The sequence below is a fragment of the Theropithecus gelada genome, chromosome 14 (assembly GCF_003255815.1).
Source record: "Theropithecus gelada isolate Dixy chromosome 14, Tgel_1.0, whole genome shotgun sequence".
Taxonomy (NCBI): Eukaryota; Metazoa; Chordata; class Mammalia; order Primates; family Cercopithecidae; genus Theropithecus; species Theropithecus gelada.
Genome location: NC_037682.1, coordinates 14881627 through 14894214, shown reverse-complemented (window position 1 = coordinate 14894214; position 12588 = coordinate 14881627). Strand labels below are relative to the sequence as shown.

General features: G+C 39.8%; 1 pseudogene; it reads right to left on the bottom strand.

Annotated features, from left to right (window-relative positions):
* Positions 1–3658: 3658 nt before the first annotated feature.
* LOC112606253 lies at positions 3659–4082 on the bottom strand (annotated as a pseudogene).
* Positions 4083–12588: the final 8506 nt, after the last annotated feature.

The window sequence follows — 12588 nt, the reverse complement described above, 5'->3', positions numbered from 1 at the left end:
GCTGTACAATAGATTTATTGGACTGCTCCAATTATCAACTGAAATTTTGTATCCTGTGACCATCTCCCCAATCCTTACCACTTCCTCCAATGCCTGGTAACCACCATTATACTCTCTGCTTCTATGAATTTAACTTTTTCAGATTTCACATGTAAGTTACATAAAGTGGTGTTCGTCTTTGTACCTGGTTTATTTTACTTAACATCATGTACTCCAAGTTCATCTATGTGCTTTCAAATGACCGAATTTCCTTCTTTTTAGAAGCTGAATAGTATTCTATTGTGCATATGTACCACATTTTTAATGTTTATAAATCTGTCAATAGACACTTAGTTTGATTCTATGTCTTGGCTATTGTGAGTAATTCTACAATGTACATAGAAGTGCAGATATCTGTTTAACATACCGGCCTATCTCAGAGATATTGAGGGTTCAGTTCCAGACCACTGCAATAAAATGAATATTTCATTAAAGCAAGTCACACAAAGTTTATGGTTTCTCAGTGCAATAAAAGTTACGTTCACACTATACTCTAGTCTATAGGTGTCAAATTGCATTATGTCTCTAAAAATTACCTCTCTTAATTTTGAATACTTTATTGTTATATAACGCCTAAGATAATCTGAGCTTTCAAAGAGTCATAATCTTTTGGCTGGTGCAAGGTCTTATTTCAATGTTGATGGCTGCTGACCAGGGTGGGACTTGCTGAAGGTTAAGGTAGCTAAGGCAAGTTCTTAAAACAAGACAACAAATAAGTTTGCTGCATTGATTAACTCTTCCTTTCACAAAAGATTTGTCTGTAGTATGTAATGCTGTTTGGTAGCATTTTACCTACGTAAAATTTCATTCAAAATTGGAATCAATCCTTTCAACCCCTGCTACTGCTTTATCAACGAGGTTGATATAATGTTAGAAATCCTGTTATCATTTCAGCAATGTTCACAGAATCATCATCAGGAGTAGTTTCTATCTTAAGAGGCCACTTTCTTTGGCCTCTTCATCCATAAGAAATAATTTCTTATCCATTCAGGTTTTGTCATGAGACTGCAGCAATTCAGTCAGATCTTCAGGCTCTACCTCTAATTTTAGTTCTCTTGTTATTTCCACCACATCTGCAGTTACTTCCTCCATTTAAATCTTGAACGCTTCAAAGTTATCTGCAAGGATTGGAATCACCTTCTTCCAAATTCCTATGGATGTTGATAGCTTGCTCTCTTCCCATGAATCGTGAATGTTTTTAATGTCATATGTAATGGAAAATCCTTCCGAGAAGTTTTCAATTTACTTTTCCCTGATCCATCAGAGAAATCACAATGTATTGCAGCTGTAGCCCTTCAGAATGTATTTCTTAAATAATAAGACATGGAAAGTTGAAATTACTCCTTGATCTATGAGCTGCAGAATGAATGTATGTTAGCAAGCACGAAAAAAAATTAATGTCCTTGTACATCTCCATCACAGCACTTGAATGAATAGGTGCATTGTCAATGAGCAGTAATATTTTTAAAAGAATATTTTTTTCCTGAGCACTTCGTCTCACTAGTAGGCTTAAAATATTCAGTAAACCATGCTGTAACAGGTAGTGCTGAATCTAGGCTTTGTTCTTCCATTTATAGAGCATAGGCAAAGGATATTTAGCATAATTCTTAGGGCCCCTGGATTTTTGGAATGGCAACTGAGCATTGGCTTCACGTTAAAGTCACCAGCTGGATAAACTCCTAATGAGAAAGCCAAGGTTTCCTTTGCAGCTTTGAAGTTATGCGTTGACATCCCCTTCCTAGCTGTGAAAGTCCTAGATGGCATCTTCTTCCAATAGAAACCTGTGTCATCTACATGGGGACATGGGAAACTTGTTTTGTGTAGCCACCTTCATTAAGTATCTTAGCTAGATCTTGTGGATAACCTGCTCCAGTTCTCCAGTTTCTACATCAGCACTTGCTGCTTCCCTTTGTACGTTTTATTTTTTATTTTTTTGAGATGGAGTGGCCTGGGCTGGAGTTGCAGTGGCGTGATCTCGGCTCACCACAAGCTCCGCCTCCCAGGTTCACACCATTCTCCTGCCTCAGCCTCCAGAGTAGCTGGGACTACAGGCACCAGTCACCACGCCTGGCCTTTTTTTTTTTTTTTGTATTTTTAGTAGAGACGGGGTTTCACTCTATTAGCCAGGATGGTCTGAATCTCCTGACCTCGTGATTCACTCACCGGGCCTCCCAATATTTTGCGCTTTTATGTCATGAAAATGGGCCAGGTACGGTGGCTCATGCCTGTAACTCCAGCACTTTGGGAGGTTGATGTTGGTGGATCACCTGAGGTCAGGAATTTGAGAACAGCCTTGACAACGTGGTGAAACCCTGTCTCTACTAAAAATACAAAAAAGAAAGAAAGAAAAGGGAGGGAGGGAGGGAGGGAGGGAGGGAGGGAGGGAGGGAGGAAGGAAGGAAGGAAGGAAGGAAGGAAGGAAGGAAGGAAGGAAGGAAGGAAGGAAGGAAGGAAGGAAGGAAGGAAGGAAAGAAGGAAAGAAAGAAAGAAAGAAGGAAGGCAGGAAGGCAGGCAGGCAGGCATCAGCCAGGTGTGGTAGTGGGCACCTGTAATCCCAGCTAACCAGGAGGCTGAGGGAGGACAATCCCTTGAGACCAGGAGGCGGAGGTTGCAGTGAGCCTTGATTGCGGCGCGACTGCATTCCAGCCTGAGAAACCCAGTGAAACTGTCCAAAAGAAAAAAAAAAAGAGAAAGAAAAAGAAAATGGCTTCTTTCCTTAAACCTCATGAACCAACCTCTGCTAGCTTCCAACTTTTTTTCTGCAGTGTCCTCACCTCTCTTAGCCTTCAAATAATTTAAAAGAGTTAGAGTGTTGCTAGGGATTAAGCTTTGGTTTATGAATGTTTTGGCTAGTTTAATTTTCTATCCAGAGCACTAAAACTCGCTCCAAAACAGCAATAAGGCTATTTTGCTTTCTTGTCATTTATGTGTTCACTGGATTAGCACTTTTAATTTCCTTCAAAGATTTTTCCTTGCATTCACAACCTGGCTAACTGGTGCAAAATACTCATATTTTGGATTGTCTTGGCTTTTGATGTATTTTCCTCACTACGCTTAATCTTTTTTAGTTTTTTGTTTAAAATGAAAGACCGGTGACTCTTCCCTTCACTTGAATAATTATAGACCATTGTATAGCTAATAATTGGAGTAATTTAAATGTTGCTGTGTGTCATGGAACAGGGAGGCTGGAGGAGAGGAGAGAGTCTGGGAACTGTCAGTCGATGAAGCAGTCAGAACACACACAACAGTTATCAAATAAGTTTGCTGTGTTATACGGGTGCAGTTTGTGGTGCTCCAGAACAGCTAAAATAGTACCATTAAAAATCACTGATCACAGATCACTTTAACAGACAAAATAACACAAAAAAAGTCTGAATATTGTGGGAATGACCAAAAGGTAACACAGACAGGAAGGGAGCACATTTGCTGGAAAAATGATGCCAGTAGACTTGCTTGATGCGGGGTTGACACAAACCTCTTTGTGAAACTACAGTACCTGTGAAGTTCAATAAAGTGAAGTGCAGTAAAATGAGGTGTGCCTGTACTGATTTCACTTCCTTTTTTTTTTTTTAATGCAGTTTTTACATTTATTTAAACAGAAAACGTGCACACGAGCTGTCTACTCATTTTCGTCACTGCGCAGCCTGGCATTGGGGTTGGTGACTCTGATGGCCAGTTGGGCAGCTCTTTCCACGATGGCTTAGCGGTTCTTGGAGGAAACATCGTGAGCAATATCGGCACAGTAAGATTTGTTGCACATCATCAGCACTTCCAGCTTCTTGACCTTGTGGACCAGGTACTTCCGGAAGCCACTGGGCAGCATGTGCTTTTTTTTTTTTTTTTTTTTTTTTTTTTTTGCTGTCATAACCAATGTTGGGCATCAAGATCTGGCCCTTGAATCTTCTACAAACCCTGTTGTCAATGCCTCTGGGTTTCCGCCAGTTACGCTTAATTTGGACATATGGGTCTGACTGGTACCGGATGAACTTGTTGGTTCTTTTTTTGACGATCTTGGGCTTCACAAGGGGTCTGAGGGCAGCCATGATGCCGAGGAGGAGATGGCTGCCACCTCCGTAGGCAGCGCCGAGGAAGAGAGCTCATTTCCTTTAAACATATATGCAGTAGGGATTGCTGGATCATATGATTGCTCTATGTTTAGCTTTATGAGAAAGCCTTGTACTGTTTTGACTGTTTTGCATAAGGCTGCACTAATTTACATTCCCACAAACAGTGCACAAGTGTTCTCATTTCCTCACAGCCTCTCCAACAGTTGTTATCTTTCTTGATAATAGCAATTCTAACAGGTGTGAGGTGATATTGTGGTTTTAATTTGCCTTTTCTTGATAATGAGTACTGTTGAGCAAAACAAAAACAAAAACAAAACAAAAATACCTGATAGTTATTTTTATGTCCTCCTTTGAGAAATGTCTATTCAGGATGGCTGTGGGGAGCTAGCGGCTGCCGGCTGGGAAGGGGGTGTCCGCACACCACAGAGTGCTGCGCTGGGTGATTCTGGCACCCGGAACACCCTCGACCTGGAGAAACCCCTCCTCATCCTTCTCACCCATCCTCCTGGGGCTGGGCGAGTGGGCTGAGCTGCCCCATGCTGGCGGAGCCCACAGCCCAGACCCGCTCCAGGAGTGCTGCAGAGTGAACTTCACTTCCTTTCCAGGGCGCACGCGTGAGCCACTACCCCAGGTTGTGTTGATGCCTTATTGGTGTTTCTCCAAAACAGTAATAAGGCTATTTTGCTCTTTTATCATTCATGTTTTCACTGGACTAGCACTTTTAATTTCCTTCAAACTTTTTTCCTTGTACTAAAATCTTTGTGTTGACATCCTGACTTCAGACTCCCCTTTCCAAACGTACATAAGCACAGTGACCATTCAGTGTAACCCAGATCCCTTTCCCACTGTTGCCTCTCTCCTGACTTACCTGCTGCCCTCATTGCCCTCCTTCCCCCTCTTCAGAAAACAAAACAAAACAAAAAACACAAACAAACAAAAACCAAGCAAAACAAACAAACAAAAAATACCTTACTCGAGGAATTCGGTAGGTAAGGAATGATGGATCACATTGGAGTTTGGGATTAAAAACACACAAAAAAAGAAAAAAGTTAAAATGCACTTGTTTTCTCTACACTGGCTAAGAATGTTGCTCTACAGTATAAATTTTAATGTCATGTGTCTGTGTAAATGTAGTTTGGGTTTGAATAGCATTGAGTGTGAGTGACTCCACAAGCACCTTCAAGTGCAGCCCCTCAGTTTAAAGAAGAAAGCGGGGCAAAAACCTCCACGAAGCTTTCAGTTCCTTGAGTGCTTCCTTTTCCTAATGAGTATGGTTCTAAGAATTGGAGATGAGCCTGCTTTGGAAACAGCCCCTCTTGCCCCGTGTTTATTCTTAGGACACCCCTTCATCCACTCCGTGCCCAATGGTCTGATTCCCAAGTGATAAGTTAGCTAGAATTTAACACTTTTCTGTAACTTTAAACTTAGATTAGGCTTTGTTATAAATTTTTACACCCTTCTTCTGTTAAAGATGCAGAATTTTGCTTTTTTTAAAAAAATTGTTGCATCAAAAAAGCCCTTCCCTTTCCACTTGTCTCTCGGCAATGTGAGCTGATGGTTCTTAAGACATTGAGTTTTGTTTACTACCCACTGCTCTTTAGCCAGGTATTCTCTAGTGATCTGAAGCAATGTGACAGAAGAGCAGTTTTTAAATTATGTGTTGACAAGTTGCCTTACATTTTAAAAGGAAAAAAAAAAATACCTGATATATGTTATGCCAGGTGACAGCAACATGAAGTCCTAATTTTTTGTTCTTGGTTGTTTTGCCACCTAATGTGAACTTCCATGTCCCTGAGCTCTCAGGAATACCTACAGCTTCTGGTGCAATGTCTTCTCCCACAATGTTGGCCACCATTTCACCCAAGGCCCTCTTTCAATCCTTGCTTTTCTGAGTCAGATTTAGAGAGCGCCACTGTCTCCCCTTATCCCTTACTTGAGCTCCAAACCAAATATTCTTGCTATACTTTTCCTCTCAGTACCTCTCGGTGAATGGTGAGCTGCCATTTTAGGAAACTGGACCAGATACCAATTTGGGAGCTTTAAGTCAAACAACCTCTAACTAATTTCTTCCCAGGTAGGGATGCAAGTCTCTGAAGCTCTCACTCACACCTGTAGTCTGTGTAGAAAATGTACTGTAATCCCCCTGACCCCCAACTGCCATTGCCTTTGGTGTGAGATGTTCCCTATTTCCCAGTTCAACTTGAGTCCCTGTCTCCTCTGCTATCCAACCCCCATGCAGCAATAAGGATCCAAGCCACGGCCTCCTATTCACACTCCCTGCCTCCATTCCACACTACCCTAGGGAATCCCTGGATTCCCCACTCTGTCCACATACTGTAGCATTAATTCTCTATCTCTCTCATCCTCTCACCTGTGGTGGTTTCTGGATGTGATAGAGTTTTTAAGATTATTACAAACTAGTAAAAAGAAACACACACACACACACACACACACACACAGAGAGAGAGAGAGAGAGAGAGAGAGAAAGATCTATTCAGGGTCTTTGCCCATTTTTAATTTGGTTTATTTTCTTGCTATTAAGTTTCTTATTATTTTAAATATCAACTCCTTATCAAATGTATGCTTTGCAAATATTTTCTTCCATTGCATAGGTTGCCTCTTCATCCTGTTGATTTTTTGTTTGTTTGTTTTGTTTGTTTGTTTTTGCTGTATGGAAACTTTTCTAGTTTGATGTAATCTCATTTGTTTGTTTTGGCCTTCGTTATCTGTGCTTCAGGGATTGTATTCAAAAATCATTACCCCAACTAATATCAGGAAGTTTTTTTTCTAGTGGTCTTGCAGTCTCAGGGCTTACATTTAAGTCATTAAACCATTTTGGTTTGATTTTTGTATGTGGTGTGAGATAAGGTCTAATTTCAATTTTCTGATTGTGGATATGCACATTTTTTTGAATAGTGTTTATTAAAGAGACTATTCATTCCCCATTCATGTCTGCTTGCCAACTTTGTCAAATTAATCATCTTAAATGCATGGATTTATTTCTGGACGTTCTGTTCTGTTCCATTGCTCCATGTATCTGTTTTTATGCCAGTACCATCCTGTTTTCATTACTATTGCTTTATAGTACATTTTGAAGTTAGGTAGTGTGATATCTCCAGTTTTGTTCTTGTTGCTTATGATTAATTTTGTTCTTAAGGAGGTTTTGTGACTACATATACATTTTTTGGTGTTTTATATTTCTTTGAAGAATGCCACATTACTGAGTTGCTTACTAGTTTTAACCTAGTTTGCTGCAGTCTTTAGGATTTTTATATGTTTAAATATATGCTATTTGCAAACAGGTACATATTTAGCTACTTCCTTTCCCATTTGGATGCTTTAAATTTCTTTCTCTTACCTAATTGCTCTAAGTAGGACTTCCATCAATGCGTTGAATAGAAGTAGTCAGAGTGAGCATCCTTGTCTTGTTAATCTTAGAAAAATGTTTTTCACTTTTCACCATTAAGTGTGATGTTAGCTGTGGGTTTATCATATATGGTCTTTATTGTACAAGCTACATTCCTTCTGTACCTCAATTGTTGAGAGTTCATAACCATGAAATGATGGTGAACTTTATCAAATGTTTTTTCTGCATCTATCAGGTGATCATATGGATTTTGTTATTTATACTTTTAAGGTGGTATTTCACATTTATAGATCTGTATGTTGAACTATCTTTGTATCCCTATATTAAAGCCCACTGTATCGTGATGATCTTTTTGACATGCTGTTGAGATTAGTTTGCTAGAATTAATATTTTATTGATTCATCTATGTTCATCAGTGCTGTTGCCTATTATTCTCAGTTGTTGAAGTGTCCCTATCTTTTTTATCAGGGTTTTGATAGTCTTGTAAAATAACTTTGGAAGTATTCCCTCTTCTTCGATTTTTCTGGAAGGGTTTTAGAAGGATTGACATTAGTTCTTCTTTATATGTTTGGTGGAATTCAGCAGTGAAGTCATAATGTCTTGGGCTTTTATTTGATGGAATAATTTTTATTACAAATTTAACCTCCTTGCTCATTATTGGTCAGTTTAAATTTTCAATTTTTTCATCTTGGAGCGTTTTATGTATCCAGGAATTTACCCATTTATTTTAGATTATCCAATTTGTTGGCATATACTTGGTCATAATAGTCTCTTCTGATCCTCTTTGATATAAGTTGTAATTTCCCTTTTTATTTATGATTTTATTTATATTTTTTGCTCTGCTTTTTCCTTAATCTGGATAAAGGTTTTTCAATCTTATTAATCTTTCCAAAGACCAAATTTCAGGGGTTTTATTGTTTTTATAGTTTCTATTTAGTTTAACTGCTCTGATCCTTATTTTTTTTCTTCATTCTGTTAACTTTAGGCTGAGTTTGTTCTTTTTATAATTCCTTGAAGTGTAACATTAGGTTGTTTAAGACCTTTCTTCTTTTTCAATGTAAATGTTTTGAGCATCTTACAAGTTTTGGTATGTTGAGTTTCCATTTTTTACTGGTCTTAACATATTTTTTAGTTTCCATTTTAATTTCCTCCTTAATCCATCTGTTGTTCAGATGCATGCTGTTTAATTTTTCATGTATTCGTGAATTTGCTAAAAGTTCTCCTATTGTTAGTTTCTAGTTTCATGCCATTGTGATCTGGAAAGATAACTGATATGATTTCAGTCTTCCTCAATTTATTACAACAGGCTTTTTGTCCTAACATTTGTTCTCTATCATTTCCTGTAAGACAGCTTTGATGGTGATAAACTCCCTCAACTTTTGTTTCTCTAGCAAAGTTTTTAATCTCCCCATTATTTGCAAAAAGCAAATTTTCCTGGGAACAGTATTTTTGGTTGACACTTTTGTCCTATAGAACATTGAATATATCATTCTATGCTCTCAGCCCATAAGTTTCTGCTCATAAATCTGCTATTCGCCTTATTGGAACTCCCTCATATATTATTTGCTCCTTTTCTCCTTTTGTTTTCAGAATCTTCGTTTTATTTGATTTTTGACAGTTTAATTAAAACATGTCTTTTAATCTTGACTGGACTGAATCTTATCAAACACCTTTAACATTCCTATACTTGTATATTTCTCTTTCACCAGACTTGGAAAGTATTCTGCTATTATTTCATCAGATAAGCTTTCTTTCCCTACCTGTTTGTCTTCTCTTACTGGGACACATATGATGTGTACTTTGGTTCTCTTACTGATGTTCCATAATTGTCATAAAATGTCTTCACTTTTCCTTACTTTTTTGTGTGTGTTTCTGACTCAGTAATTTCAAATGATGTGCTTTGTGCTCATTGATTCTTTATTCTACTTGATCAAATCTGCTTTCAAAGAACTCTATGAAATTTTCAGTTCAACCATTGTGTCCTTTATGTCCAGAACTGCTGTCCTTTTAATGATTTCTATCTCTTTGGTGAACTTTATATTTTGTACATGTATTATTTCTCTGATTCTTTTTAGTCATCTATCTGTGTTCTCTTGAAGCTCACTGAGCATTTTAAATTTTAATTTCGTTACCAAAAAGTTTATAAATCTTTATTTCTTTAGGGCCAGTTATTGGTTATTCTTTCTTTTCCTTTGGTGGTATCATTTTTCTCTGATAGTTCTTGATTTTTAGGCTGTGCATTGGTGTCTGCACATTTGAAGAACAGGAAAGTCATTCTAGTCTTTGCATACTGGCTTTGTCTGGAAAAATTCTTACCCAGTCATCCAGCAGTTCTTGGTAGGGTGTCTTTGTGATCTGCAAGTGAAATTGTTGCTGAAGTCTTCAGGCAGGCTGGCCTGGTGCCTATTCCAGCAGGCCTGATTCCTGGGTCTGTAGAGTTGGGACTGAATCCTGGATCCACTGGGGTGGATATTTTCATTGGGTATGTGGGGATGAACATAAAGCCTATGTCTATAAGGGCAGGCTTAGAGTCTGTACCAGTAGGTGCTAGATGAAAGCCTAGGTCCACAGGGGCTGACATGGCACTGATGTGGGCATTGAGCCTGTGTTTGCAGGGGCTGGCTAGGTTCTGGAATGGTCCTAGTGTCTGGGTCTACTGGGAGGAGCATAGAATCTGAGGCCATGGGGACTGGCTTGGTGCTGGTGCCAGATTAGAGCCTGAATCTGGAGAAATAAGCCTAGGATCTTGGTAGATGGGGACTGACCTAGATCCTGAGTCTTCCTTCAGAAATGTTCCTAGAGCCTTGGTCCATGATAACCAGCCTAGTATCAAGGTCTACTGAACTCAGCATGTACCTTGGGTCTGCTAGAGCACAGCTGGGCCCTGAGTTTATTGGATTTTGGGTCACAAAATTCAGCCTGAAGCTGAAAGCTGGTCTAGGGCTTGGGTGGGGTGGGGACAGTATAGAGCCTGAGACCATAGGCACTAGACTGGTGCCTGGAGCTAAAGAGGCTGGACTAGAAGCTGGCGAATGGCCTGGAGGTTGGGTGTGTGAGTTCTGGCCTAGACTCTAGGTCTTCTGGGCTGGCATGGGGACTAGGTCCACAAAGACTGGCTTGGGTCTTAGGGCTGGAGGACCTGGACTGAAACCTAGGTCCACAGAAGCAGTCCTAGATACTGGGTCTGTGGGCACGAGCCCAATACTGGAGTCAACTGTGATGGGCCTGGACCATGGGTCTGCTAAAGCATGAGATGATAGAAACAGGCCTTGAGAGTGGGGTGACAGAAACTAATCTAGCCCTATGCTGGCCTGGTACCTGGGTCTAGAGATGCTTAAGAGCTAGGGCTAGGGCTGCCAACCTGGAACTGGGGTGGACCTGAATTCTGGATTAGTGTGAGCCAAGCTAGTTCTGGGCTATTCTGGAACTTAGGGTGGATTTGGAGTCTGTGACCACAGGGGCCAGCCTGGCACTAGGCAGTCCTGGAGCCTATATCCACAGGCGCCAGCCTGGAACTTGGATCTATGGACACTGGCCTGGTGACTAGAGTTGCAGGGGCAAGCCTGGTTCTGGGGCTGGTCTGAAATCTGGGGTTGTGGAGGCCAGCCTGGTCCTAGGAGCAGTCTGGAGCCTGGAGTCACTGGGGCTGACCTGGTCCCAGGGACAATCTGACACCTAGGGCACTGGGATAGATCTGGCATTAAGATATATCCAGAAACCAAGTGCACCAGGCAAGCCTGGAGCCTGAGCTGTGGGATCTGGTCTGGCTCAGTCTGCAGCTACCAGCCTGGAGTTTGGTGCCATCAGTGCATACCTGTTACTGTATTTCACTGAAGTAGGCTCTGTGTTGTGGTCCAAGGCAAAGTTGAGTGCCCACTTCCCTTTTCTTATTCAACAGAAAGGTTGCCTCTCTGTGTGCTCTACTGCCTGGTGTTGTGGGAGGGATGACACAGGTAATGTGAAATTGTTCTTCCTATGTTCTTCGATTCATCCTTTCTTATTTCTCTGTTACACAAAGATTCTGTACCCTTTCACCTAGTTTCCTTAGTTCTTGTGAAGGTTTTTTTGTGCACAGATAGTTGTTTAAATTGATGTTTCTGTGTGAGGATAAGTGATAGAAAGTCCCATTCTGACATTTTTCCAGTTTTATGGCATCCAATCAAATTTCTAAATAATGATTTTCAAAGTGCCTCACAGCATCAGAGACAGGTCTCCTGCTAATTTGGAGAGAAAGATAGCAGATCTTATGTTAAATGATCTTGTTGAACACATATACACAATAATAATGATGATAAATAGAGCAGACAAAACTTTTGGAAGTGATGAATATGTTTATGGTATAGGTTGTGATGATGGTTTCATGAGTATGTATTCATCTCCATCAAGGTTTATACATGAAACACATACAGTATTTTGCATGTCAATCATACCTCAATAAATTAGTTCTACCAAAAATAAACTTAAACACAATAGAAAAAAACTACTGTTGACCTCTTCCTCCATGAAGTATGATTTGTATTTCAGATTTCTGATGGTTACTGAATCTTCCAGATTTTCTGAAGATAAGTATAGGAGAAATTAAACCTTGGTCTAGAAAAGACAAAAATACATATTTGAGGATGAATCAATCAAATTTTCCCTTAACATAATAGGACTTGTTGCTCAAGATATTCAAGCCAGTACCAGGCTAGATGGAGAGAAAACTTTCCAGATTAAATATTAGTGTAAACTAATTCAACTAAAGTCTCAAGAGGAAGAGACTCATGATGAAATATTGGCTGTTACAACATAAAAAATTGATCACAAAGTGGAAACCAGCATCTTACAAAACAGAGAACAATTTCTTAGGATTCAGAACGTCTGGGTTCTTGTTTCAGTTTTGCACATGCAATTATGTATCCACTTTCCAGGACTTAGTTTCTTGAGGCTAGACAATCTCTAATAAATCTCCTGACTTTCCCCTTTTACAGGAAGTTAGGCAGGTGTTCAGATCAACTTTTTCTCACGAAGAATGAAGACAAAAGGCTTCGGGTGTCTTTCTTAACAACAGTTTTAGGACACGGATTTAGAGAATACATTAGCAGGGACTAAGCAAATAATGAAAGCTGAATTGGG